The sequence below is a fragment of the Lissotriton vulgaris genome, chromosome 1_1 (assembly GCF_964263255.1).
Source record: "Lissotriton vulgaris chromosome 1_1, aLisVul1.2, whole genome shotgun sequence".
Lineage (NCBI taxonomy): Eukaryota > Metazoa > Chordata > Amphibia > Caudata > Salamandridae > Lissotriton > Lissotriton vulgaris.
This window is the reverse complement of record NC_141685.1, coordinates 1,310,825,596-1,310,837,872: the sequence shown is the minus strand read 5'-3', so window position 1 is coordinate 1,310,837,872 and position 12,277 is coordinate 1,310,825,596.

Below are 12,277 nucleotides of genomic sequence, written 5' to 3'. Positions count from 1 at the left end.
ATAGGTTTGGGTGACACCTTTGACAATCCTGAAAATATACAGGGAGATATTAAAAATGTAATTAAATCGAATTACTGGAAATCTTCGATTGTAAATTGCATGGACAGCCCCTATGCCCCCAAGGCTGTCTTACAGCACCAGTTTTATCTGACCTTTACAAATCATGTACAATGGCGTTTTTACTTGACAAGATTTAGGCTACATACTTTGCATTTTCTTTTTGCATTTCCTATACAGAGGGGCTGGTGTGAGGAACTCCCCCCTTGCAACTGTAATAACAAAGATAGCCAAAACACAATGCATCTTGTTCTTTTTTGCTCCTTATATAAAGACCCGAGAACCAGGTTTATTAAACCGATTCTCAAGGAAAAACAAATACGCCATTACAAAGAAGGTTATGATTTCTTAATATCTCTGTCATCCCCTACAGTCTGTTGTGCAATGTTGAACTTTATACGTGTGTCACTCCAGATTAGGAAAAGGTATGGCTAAAACTTTGCCCCAAGAACCAGACCACCTGATATGTGCACTTTATATTCCTGCACCGTGATTCTTTTTACTATTTATTTTACTTGTTCCTAAAAACACCCCTGCTCGATAAATTAGGTACTATCCAGAGATGATTAATTTAAAGCAATAATATGGTTATGTGACTTTACCTGCCAATGAATTTTTATAGTGCCATAAACTGTAAAACTGCCTTTTATAGTGATTTTTTATTGTGTGTTGTAAATGTACTTCTACTTTTATGATTCTTTGCATTGAATCGAATAAAGTTTTGAAATGAATGAATGGACTAGTTCAAAATAAAACACAAATATCGGTAGAGGAACACAATGGTTTATCCCCTTTCTAAGCTGGTTTTCGTCCCAGCACCAGCTCTGTAGACCAGGTCTTTTACTTTATTGCATTGTATTGGAGGAACGTTGTTTTATCTAAGGGGTCACTTTACGCAGTTTTTGTTGACCTTAAATCAGCTTTTGATTTATTTCCTCGTCCTATGTTGTGGAAGGTCCTAGCTGATCAAGGGATGCCCCCCGAGCTGTTGACCCTTGTTGTCCGGTTGCATGAGAACAACTTCGCTAGAATTAGATGGGGAGCTCAGGGTGAGGTCACGGTGAGGTTCTGTAAAATCTGCCTTGTCCTGTTATGTTATGGTTCCGTCACGATTTTGGTGATGTTGTACCGTATTTAGCAAGTATGACCAATATGGAGTGAATTCGTCATGTTAACTAGCGAGTTCATTACGTATTCAGAGACTTTGTCTCGAATATGGGTTCCATTTTGTTCGTGCCTCCATTTCTAGACGAACAAAGTTGCATGGGCTTCGTTGTTCATGCACTTATTAACTAAGCCTTTTCTTGACTCTAAGGTGCATTGTAAGGAACTGACCTCTTTATCTGAAACTGACCCTTTGCGAGGCCAATTTCCTTGGTTGATTGCTATCTGAGATTGCAAGTCAAAGTTCAGGACATCGTTAGTTTTTAGCTTTTCTACACATGCCTTATCTTGCTCGTTATCTATCATTGTTTCCTTTTTATGTTCCTTCATTACATGCATTGTGCTTTCAATTATGGGTTTGTCCGGCTTGTGGAAATTGAATTTGGGACATCCTAATAATTAACTTGTGGGGTTGGTACAATGTAAAGTGAGCCTTTTTGGAATGTGATAATGTATAGAAATGTGTTTCTATTGGTCAGAATTTGCTGCAGTGGGTGTCCATTTGTAATGTGAATATTGTGTATAAATACTGATGTCTTGCTCTACAAAATTGAACAGTTTCTTGAGTTGTACACCGTGTTGTATTGCTGGGATTACTGTTACTAGCTGCAGCTACTAAATTTGATCTCTGCCGCCACCTAGAAGTATTCCGTGTCTCTGTTTGCCAAGACAGGAGAACCCGAAGACTTTGGGCGTGTCCCTGGCGCCGCTGGTTTCTAAAAACCCGGTTCTTCAACGGACGCATTCCCTGTCGAGCGAGGTGTTCGACAGGGATGCGTCTTGGTTCCTACATTATTCTCACTATACATTAATGGTATAGTGGGCCACCTTTGTAGTTCTCCTACAGATGCGCCTGTTCTAGCGGGGATCCGGGTCCCAGTCCTCATGTTTGCGGACGGCACGCTGATCCTCTCTCGCACTCCAAGTGGGTTGCAGAAGGCTGTTAATGCATTCGGGGTATTCTGTGAATTGCGTGGACTTGAGATTAACACCTCAAAAACCAAGTTCATGTCCTTGAACCAGCGGAAAAAATTCAAAGGTAAAATTATCCTTAACAATATCCCCCTTGAGGAAGTGGAGGCTTTTACCTATTTGGGTATCTCACTGCAGAGTAATATGGGTTGGAAATGCCACACAGACATGGCCACCTTGAAATTTCATCAACTTGCGGGAGCCCTATCCTCCAAACACAAATCTTCCTTCACAAAGCCCATTACACCTGCTTTGGAGATTTATCAAACAAAAGTATTAAGCGCCACTTTGTATGGATCAGAGCTCTGGGGATTTTCTAACCTACTCATCTAGCAATATCAGAGAGAAAATTTCTACGAGGGCTGGTTGGCACTCCACAAAGCACCCCTACAGTCCCGCTGCTATTTGATCTAGGCAGGAAAAACGTGGTTGACATAGCGAGACTGAGGCCACTATTGTACTGGAGGCGTATTTGCACCACCCCAGAATTGGCTCATTATGCTATAGCTTTGAGAGATGTAATGAAGGCAGACAGATTCCACGTAATTCAGTGGCTCAATGAATTAAGATCACTTCTAAAATATTTGGAACTCACTCAACTATGGGAAGACCCTGACCCGACAACATTCCCATCAAAAAAGCAATTGAAAGACAAATATTGGGAAATGGTCTGGGAGAGAGTCCACATGTGTAGCACCGGCACCAACCTAACAGGTCGCTTCCTCGATTTTAAACCACGTCCCCATTGTGAGGCATATTGGGATATCATAGAAGCCCACAAGATCGTAAACTGTATAGCGGTAGCAATTGCAACATTTTTAAAGTGGGCATGGATTATACGCACTCACACTTTCCTTCCTAATGATGATAGTTAGTAAATCACTTGTGCTTGATATGAAACTTTGTCTTATCATGTAGAATTTTTTAATAGATAGATGACTTTTTTAAAGAAATTGATTGTATTGTAAATTGACAGATTTAATTAATTTAATCATTTTTTAGTATGTGTTGTCTATGTATTATTTATAGTGTAAATGTATAGCATGTCTTGTGTGTTGCTTTTATGACAATCTGTCGAATAAAGCTTTTGAATTAGAAAAATTTGAACATATAATTAACTTACCTATGTGTCCTTGACAGAGAGAATACATATAAAAGGGGGGTCCCCGTAGGAAGGAAATGTGTATTGTGTGTTACATACACTAAAATTATTCAAAAATCAATAAAGCAAAAATCTTTTGTAGGCAAATGTCAGATTGGCATATATTATTTAATGACCAATACTTTGAGGTTATCAAGTGCAATACAAAAATCATGTAAATTGAAGGCCCCAAGGGGGGAAGGAAGGAAGGAAGGAGGGGTAGTGCTCAAGGAGGTGTAGAAAGATAATGACACAGTATAAAGAGGTAACAATACAAATTGACGACGGTAATCAAAAATGATCAGAATACAAAAAGTCCCAAATCAGGACTATAAACTATAGAACACATGTAAAAATTGCAATTCAACGGTCACATCTAATTATTAGAGCATTAAGGGGTGTGCCGGAAAGACAAAATAAAGAGAACAGTCGACATTTCGACCCCTATCTATAGGCCAATTGGAGTCCTTTCACGGGGTCTTCATCAGGACGTCAAATAGGGGAAGGAAGGTGGGGCCATTCTGTATAAAAGAATATATAAAGAAGTATTTAACTGCCATTCATAGTGAGGATGAAGATCATCATCCTATCTACAGGTTAGACACAGATAAATTTAATTAAATCTGATTTACCATGGTTGGAGACCCAAAAGGGTTCAGTACATGAACAGAGGAACCACGCTTGACGTCGTGGTCAGTCTGATGAGGTGGACAACTAAACTGAAGAGGAGAACAGACATTCCGTGAGAATTGGAAAGAAATTACTTATTATATTCTACAGTTAACTCCAAAGAGGATGACAACAGTTAAACTGAAAATACACCTTGTCAATGGTCCTATAGTCCGATACAACTTGAAAATTAAAAACATATTCAGAAAGACTACATCTAATCCGGGCTACATGGAGAAATTATGATTTAAAACAGTACCTATAGGTCGCTGTGATTAAGACCATCAGATGGTGGTGAATGTAAAATCGGCTTCTATGCTTGATATACCTTGGTTAATCAAAGAGAATGGATAATAGTTACCAATTGCGTGGGTAAATTCAATAAATGACCATCAGGTTGTAAAGGTAGCAGGTAAGTATGTACTCACAATTTGAGGTGCGTAATTTCACCGTCTATAATGGGACAGAGACTGTACAAAGTGTGGTTCCAAATTACCAGTCACACCAGGATAAGGTGTTGTATTTCAACCTGGTGAACAAGGGATGTTTTAACAACCAGGAGTGAAATTATACATTGTAATTGATCTTAGTAGGAATCTCAGTCTTACTTGCAAAGATACCGAATCTTCTATGCTCGAAAGCTCAGAGCGGCAGTTATGTGGATGCGGCGCCTGTCCGTGAAATCAGGAAGGCAAAGTGCAGCGAAGGCACCCTCGAGTCGGTTTTGTCACAACGGTCAGGTTTTTAATCTACGGAAACATAAGACTAGTTTACCTGAAAGCGGGACTCGAATGTTAACGGGTTAATGAGTTGGAGTCCCAGTAAACTTTAAAAGTACTTACAAACTAAGGCACCAGAACTGCCGACGACTTGGATCCCGAGCGCGAACTCCGCAGTGTGAGCTCCGCGGAGTTTGGGGCGGAGCTAAATGAAAGCTCCGTGCGGACAAAATGGAAGAGTTACTTCCAGGAGCCACTAGGCTTCATACAATCGGGTACAGATTGTAGGCAGCTATGAATTTGGAATCGGCAGAAAAAGGCTCTTGAAAGCCACTATAGTATGTCGATGGCGGCTATAATTGAAAATTGGCAGAAAAACACGCAAAATAGTGCAGCTCTCGTACAAGAGGCTGAAAACCATTTCCTCCAACATTGTTGCAACATTTGTTGATTAAGTGTTGTGCTGACAAGATATCATGGTTCCATGCGACTCTTATCACAAAAGGTCGTAAATGGAAAAAGCATTTGTTAAATAATGACATAATTCATAAATACAGCACGAAGAAAATTACAGTAGTTAAAGGTAATCTATGTGAACGTTATACAACCTTGACCTAATCAACAATTTATAATCAGTCAACGTTGAAAAAATAGTGAGAGCTCGTGCACTTCTCCAACATGATAGTGTAACGAGTCTGACTTGAAACATTCATCAGAGTTTTGTCCAATAGTTTCTGCTAGCCGAGTGCTGCCAATTGAGCTAAACTACTATCTTGCTCGTTCAAACCATTCTTAATGGAGTCCAGAAGGGACATCCATTTGGACTCTCGTGTGTTTAGTACTGTGGGGAGGTTGCCCCCTCTTCTGCCCAAGGATACTTTCTCAATGACAAACCAACGTAGGTCTGTTACAACGTGTCCCGCTACCCCCCAGTGTTCAACAAGGGGCGCCCCTGCCACTTTACACCTCAGTCTGCTGGAATGTGAGGAAATTCTAGCTTTGATTTTCTGCTGAGTTTGCCCTACGTATAATTGATTGCATGGGCACCGAATGATGTAAATTACTCCGGTGGAGTTACAATTCGTGTAATGTTTTAGATTGTAAGTTCTGCCACCATGGGCAAATGATTTAGTCTGGATTGTAGTGTCGCACGCCGTGCAGGCACCACATCTGTAGTGTCCGATTACCGGGGGTAAGTTCCAAAGAGTTGTCAAAGTGGGTTGGTTTGCTGACTCTAAATAGGAGTGGACCACCATGTCCCTGATGTTTTTGGCTCTCTTGAATGAGTGTAGGGGTAATTCCATTTGGGCGATCGACTCTGCAACCAAAGGCCAGTTTTGATTGATGATTTTTTTTAAATCATTACTACGTGTGGAGAAGGTTGTGACGCAGATAATTCGATCAGCCGATGTTCGAGGCACTGTCTCTGGATTAAGAAGGGAGTCTCGTGGGTTGTACCAGGCTCGTTTCCTGGCTCGTCTCACCATCCGTGGTGGATATCCTCGTGAGATTAGACATTCGCTCAGGACTTCGGACTCTCTCAGATAGTTTTCTCTTGTGGAACAGTTCCTCCTGATTCGGAGGAATTGTCCGACCGGCAGATTGTTCTTGAGGCCTCTCGGGTGGTGACTCTGATATTGCAATAATGAATTGCGTTCCGTGGGCTTACTGAACAGCGTTGTATGTAAAAGTTCTTCTTCCTCATAGATAGAGATATCTAGAAACGGTATAATGTTGTTACTGGATTCCATCGTAAACTGGATGTTAGGATTACGGGAATTAAGCCAAACATGGAATTCTTTAAGTTGGTCTGGATTGCCTTCCCAGATGCAGAGGACGTCGTCGATATATCTGACCCATAATGACAGATTAGCCTTGAAGGGATTTGTTGTTGGAAAAATATGTTCTTGTTCAAAATAATCCATATATATTATGGCCAGATTGGGGGCAAAAGTAGCCCCCATCGCTACTCCCTTGGTCTGCAGGTAGAACCCTTCCTGGAAAATGAAGAAATTGTGCATCATAGCCAACTCCAATAACTCAATTATGAAGTCCGTGGGGACCTGAACCGGTGCAGTTCTTTTGTCCAAGGCCTCTTTCATTATTTCCAAAGCGTGTTGTTGAGGAATACTAGTATAAAGCGATACTATATCGCATGTGACTAGCAAGGCCTGTGCTGGATTAAATGGTCTTTCGTCGATCAGGTTGATAACCTGAGTTGTGTCTTGTAGATAGGCTCTGGTTGTAAGGGCAATGGGCTTGAGGAAGAAATCCACGTATTGGCACAGAGGCTCTAACAGTGATCCGCAACCGGACACTATAGGGCGTCCAGGGGGGGTATTAAGGTTCTTGTGCACCTTTGGCAAGGTATAGATGGTAGCCAGTCTTGGAAATTTTTGATTTAGGAAATCAAATTCCTGTTTACTCAAAAAACCTGCATCTAGGCCTTTCTGTGTGACTCTCAAAATAGTATTGGCCAGATCACGTGAGGGATCGCTGGGTAAAAGCCGATAGCTAATCCCATCTGATAGTTGTCTCAGAATTTCTGCCTTGTAATCTGAGAGGTCCTGCACAACAATTGCACCGCCTTTATCCGCGGGTTTAATGACTATGTTTTTGTTGTTACGTAGGGTTGTCAAAGCCGTCCTCTCCGTCTTGCCTAAGTTGAGCTTTGTGAATTTCGGTTGTTGGAGTGAACGATCTATCGAAGAAGTCCCTATATCCTCAAAGGCAAGAATCCGATTGTTCATGGCATATGTGGGAGGAAAAAAGGTAGAGGGTACTCTAAGGGGCACAGGTTGGGACGGCGGTCGAGGCAAGCAACAGAAGCAGGTGACTTTCCGCCCGGAAGCACACGGGGATATCTCGACCCGCAGGAACACTTACAGATGGTAAATGGACAAAGTATACCTAAATCTATTACACCGAGTAACTGTGTATCAACCACCAGTCCGGTGATTAACATCTCCACATACGATTTACACGAGGAAGAGCTCAAGGTCCTCGGCCGAGGACTCTCATATGTTCCAACCGCTTCAGTCAACAAGTTCCTTTTGAAGACTGAACTTTACAGTTTTTTCAGAAAGATTAGACAGCGATATTACTTCCGCAACCAAATATCTAGACAGCAAGGCTCAGTCACTGGACTTAGAGTACCCTCTACCTTTTTTCCTCCCACATATGCCATGAACAATCGGATTCTTGCCTTTGAGGATATAGTGACTTCTTCGATAGATCGTTCACTCCAACAACCGAAATTCACAAAGCTCAACTTAGGCAAGACGGAGAGGACGGCTTTGACAACCCTACGTAACAACAAAAACATAGTCATTAAACCCGCGGATAAAGGCGGTGCAATTGTTGTGCAGGACCTCTCAGATTACAAGGCAGAAATTCTGAGACAACTATCGGATGGGATTAGCTATCGGCTTTTACCCAGCGATCCCTCACGTGATCTGGCCAATACTATTTTGAGAGTCACACAGAAAGGCCTAGATGCAGGTTTTTTGAGTAAACAGGAATTTGATTTCCTAAATCAAAAATTTCCAAGACTGGCTACCATCTTTACCTTGCCAAAGGTGCACAAGAACCTTAATACCCTCCCTGGACGCCCTATAGTGTCCGGTTGCGGATCACTGTTAGAGCCTCTGTGCCAATACGTGGATTTCTTCCTCAAGCCCATTGCCCTTACAACCAGAGCCTATCTACGAGACACAACTCAGGTTATCAACCTAATCGACGAAAGACCATTTAATCCAGCACAGGCCTTGCTAGTCACATGCGATATAGTATCGCTTTATACTAGTATTCCTCAACAACACGCTTTGGAAATAATGAAAGAGGCCTTGGACAAAAGAACTGCACCGGTTCAGGTCCCCACGGACTTCATAATTGAGTTATTGGAGTTGGCTATGATGCACAATTTCTTCATTTTCCAGGAAGGGTTCTACCTGCAGACCAAGGGAGTAGCGATGGGGGCTACTTTTGCCCCCAATCTGGCCATAATATATATGGATTATTTTGAACAGGAACATATTTTTCCAACAACAAATCCCTTCAAGGCTAATCTGTCATTATGGGTCAGATATATCGACGACGTCCTCTGCATCTGGGAAGGCAATCCAGACCAACTTAAAGAATTCCATGTTTGGCTTAATTCCCGTAATCCTAACATCCAGTTTACGATGGAATCCAGTAACAACATTATACCGTTTCTAGATATCTCTATCTATGAGGAAGAAGAACTTTTACATACAACGCTGTTCAGGAAGCCCACGGAACGCAATTCATTATTGCAATATCAGAGTCACCACCCGAGAGGCCTCAAGGACAATCTGCCGGTCGGACAATTCCTCCGAATCAGGAGGAACTGTTCCACAAGAGAAAACTATCTGAGAGAGTCCGAAGTCCTGAGCGAATGTCTAATCTCACGAGGATATCCACCACGGATGATGAGACGAGCCAGGAAACGAGCCTGGTACAACCCACGAGACTCCCTTCTTAATCCAGAGACAGTGCCTCGAACATCGGCTGATCGAATTATCTGCGTCACAACCTTCTCCACACGTAGTAATGATTTCAAAAAAATCATCAATCAAAACTGGCCTTTGGTTGCAGAGTCGATCGCCCAAATGGAATTACCCCTACACTCATTCAAGAGAGCCAAAAACATCAGGGACATGGTGGTCCACTCCTATTTAGAGTCAGCAAACCAACCCACTTTGACAACTCTTTGGAACTTACCCCCGGTAATCGGACACTACAGATGTGGTGCCTGCACGGCGTGCGACACTACAATCCAGACTAAATCATTTGCCCATGGTGGCAGAACTTACAATCTAAAACATTACACGAATTGTAACTCCACCGGAGTAATTTACATCATTCGGTGCCCATGCAATCAATTATACGTAGGGCAAACTCAGCAGAAAATCAAAGCTAGAATTTCCTCACATTCCAGCAGACTGAGGTGTAAAGTGGCAGGGGCGCCCCTTGTTGAACACTGGGGGGTAGCGGGACACGTTGTAACAGACCTACGTTGGTTTGTCATTGAGAAAGTATCCTTGGGCAGAAGAGGGGGCAACCTCCCCACAGTACTAAACACACGAGAGTCCAAATGGATGTCCCTTCTGGACTCCATTAAGAATGGTTTGAACGAGCAAGATAGTAGTTTAGCTCAATTGGCAGCACTCGGCTAGCAGAAACTATTGGACAAAACTCTGATGAATGTTTCAAGTCAGACTCGTTACACTCTCATGTTGGAGAAGTGCACGAGCTCTCGCTATTTTTTCAACGTTGACTGATTATAAATTGTTGATTAGGTCAAGGTTGTATAACGTTTACATAGATTACCTTTAACTACTGTAATTTTCTTCGTGCTGTATTTATGAATTATGTCATTATTTAACAAATGCTTTTTCCATTTACGACCTTTTGTGATAAGAGTCGCATGGAACCATGATATTGTCACGGCTGCTAGTCCTCAGGATCGGAAAGATGCTCAATAGGGGTCCACCTCCTGACGTCTCCACACTCTGACTGAGTATCTCCAGAGTGTAAAAGCAATCAGGCGAGGGAAATCCAGGGAAGGGGAAGGAACAGCTGGGAAAAGGACCTGTAATGACAAGGAAGGACACGTTAGTTCCTTGTACTCTAACTCCTTAACCTTGTTACAAGTGCTGTTGTGAATCCTCACCTGATAACTCTCAGGAAAATAGACCCTTCCCTCTGATGGAATCTTCCTCAGACTAAATGAAAGAACAGTTCGTTACAGCCCGTCTAATTCCTGATAAAAACACACACAACAACCCCCCACCTGTATCACCCTCATTCACTCACCAGTAGCCTGTGGAAATCGTGACTGAACATGGGGTTCTCAAGAGGCGTCTGGATAGATAACAGTCTCTCCCAGCCGCTTCTTGTAAGATGCATCAGCATACGCTGATGAAAAGGAAAGAACAAAAAAAATAAAGTCCCTGGAACAGGAGGGGGCAATCCTGCGTCTCCCGTTTAGTGTTCTCAGCCGAGAAACAACGTTAAATTATAGATAAGCGTGGAGGGTGAAATCCCGCGTCTCCCCCGCTACCTATGGATTACAACACCAGCCGGTGTTTGTGGCACAGATAAATCCGCGTCCCGTGAGTGACAGTGAGGGGGAAATCCTAGCGTCTCCTGTTCACTCACCTAAACAAAATAGAAGCAGGATCGCAAGAACGCGGAGGGGGCAATCCTGGCGTCTCACGCGTCTTGCGGTAAGAACCTCTTGACAGTACCAGCCGGTACCTGTCGATACGTGGAACACTACAGCTTGCTCTGCAGCCACAGAACAAAACGAACCACACCTTCCCTGGAACTCCGCGGGGACAGGGCGTCCGCATCCATAGGCTCAACAAGACAAATCACAAGCACCAGTAGATGGCGTCCAAGAGAATATATGCCTTCCGAGGCCCTCCCCCTTCATACTAGGCATTCTGGGAGATGTAGTCCAATTCTAGGCAGGCACGTTAGTCAGACCCTGACAGTACGCCCCCCTGCCCTGTGCCTCCTAGCGCCCGGCTTCGTCGGGTTGCGAGCAAAGAAGGAACGGATCAGGCGCGGAGCGTGGACATCACAGCAGGGCTCCCACGAGTCATCCTCGGAACCATAGCCCTTCCAAGAAACCAGGAACCACAGCTTCCCCTGGCGAAACTTGGAGTCTATGATACGCCGGACCTCGAACTCCATCTGTCCATCCCTCAGCACCGGAGGCGCGGCCCTTTGTTGCAACGAACCAGCTGGTTTCAGCAAACTGCTGTGAAACACCGGGTGTATTCGCATAGACATGGGCAGTTTCAGCTTGTACGCCACTGGGTTGATTCTCTTGATGACAGCATAAGGACCGATAAATCGTGGATGGAACACACTGCGATACCTGAACCGAATGTTTTTGGTAGACAACCAGACCTTGTCTCCTATCTGATACACAGGACTCTCCTGTCGATGTTTGTCTGCCCATTTCTTATAGGAGCCTTTTGCTTGACCCAGAGACTTTTGGATTTGACGATGAGTCTCCAGCAACGCCTTTACATGTGCCGCCACATTGGGTTGATTCTGGACTTCACTAGGTACTGTCAAGGGTAAGGTGTTAGCGTGGAACCCAGTATTCGCCTTGAATGGAGATTCATTTATAGCACTGTGCCATGCGTTGTTGTATGATAACTCCGCCAACCAGAGAAGAGAAACCCAAGAATGACTGGCTTCTTCCGAATAGCACCTCAGGTATTGTTTGAGAGTTTGGTTCAGCCGCTCTGTCTGACCGTCTGTCTGGGGGTGGAAACTGGTAGACAGAGCGTCTTCCACTTTCAGAGCCTTGCACCACATGTGCCAGAACCTGGCCACAAACTGCGGCCCCCGATCTGAGATTATCACCCGTGGGAGTCCGTGTATCCGCACCACTTGAGTCAAAAGCATTTGAACAGTCTGGCTGGCAGTAGGTAAGTTTTTGCAGGGAACGAAATGCCCCATTTTGGTCAGACTGTCCACAACTACCATAATTGCGTTGTACCCTTGGTCCATG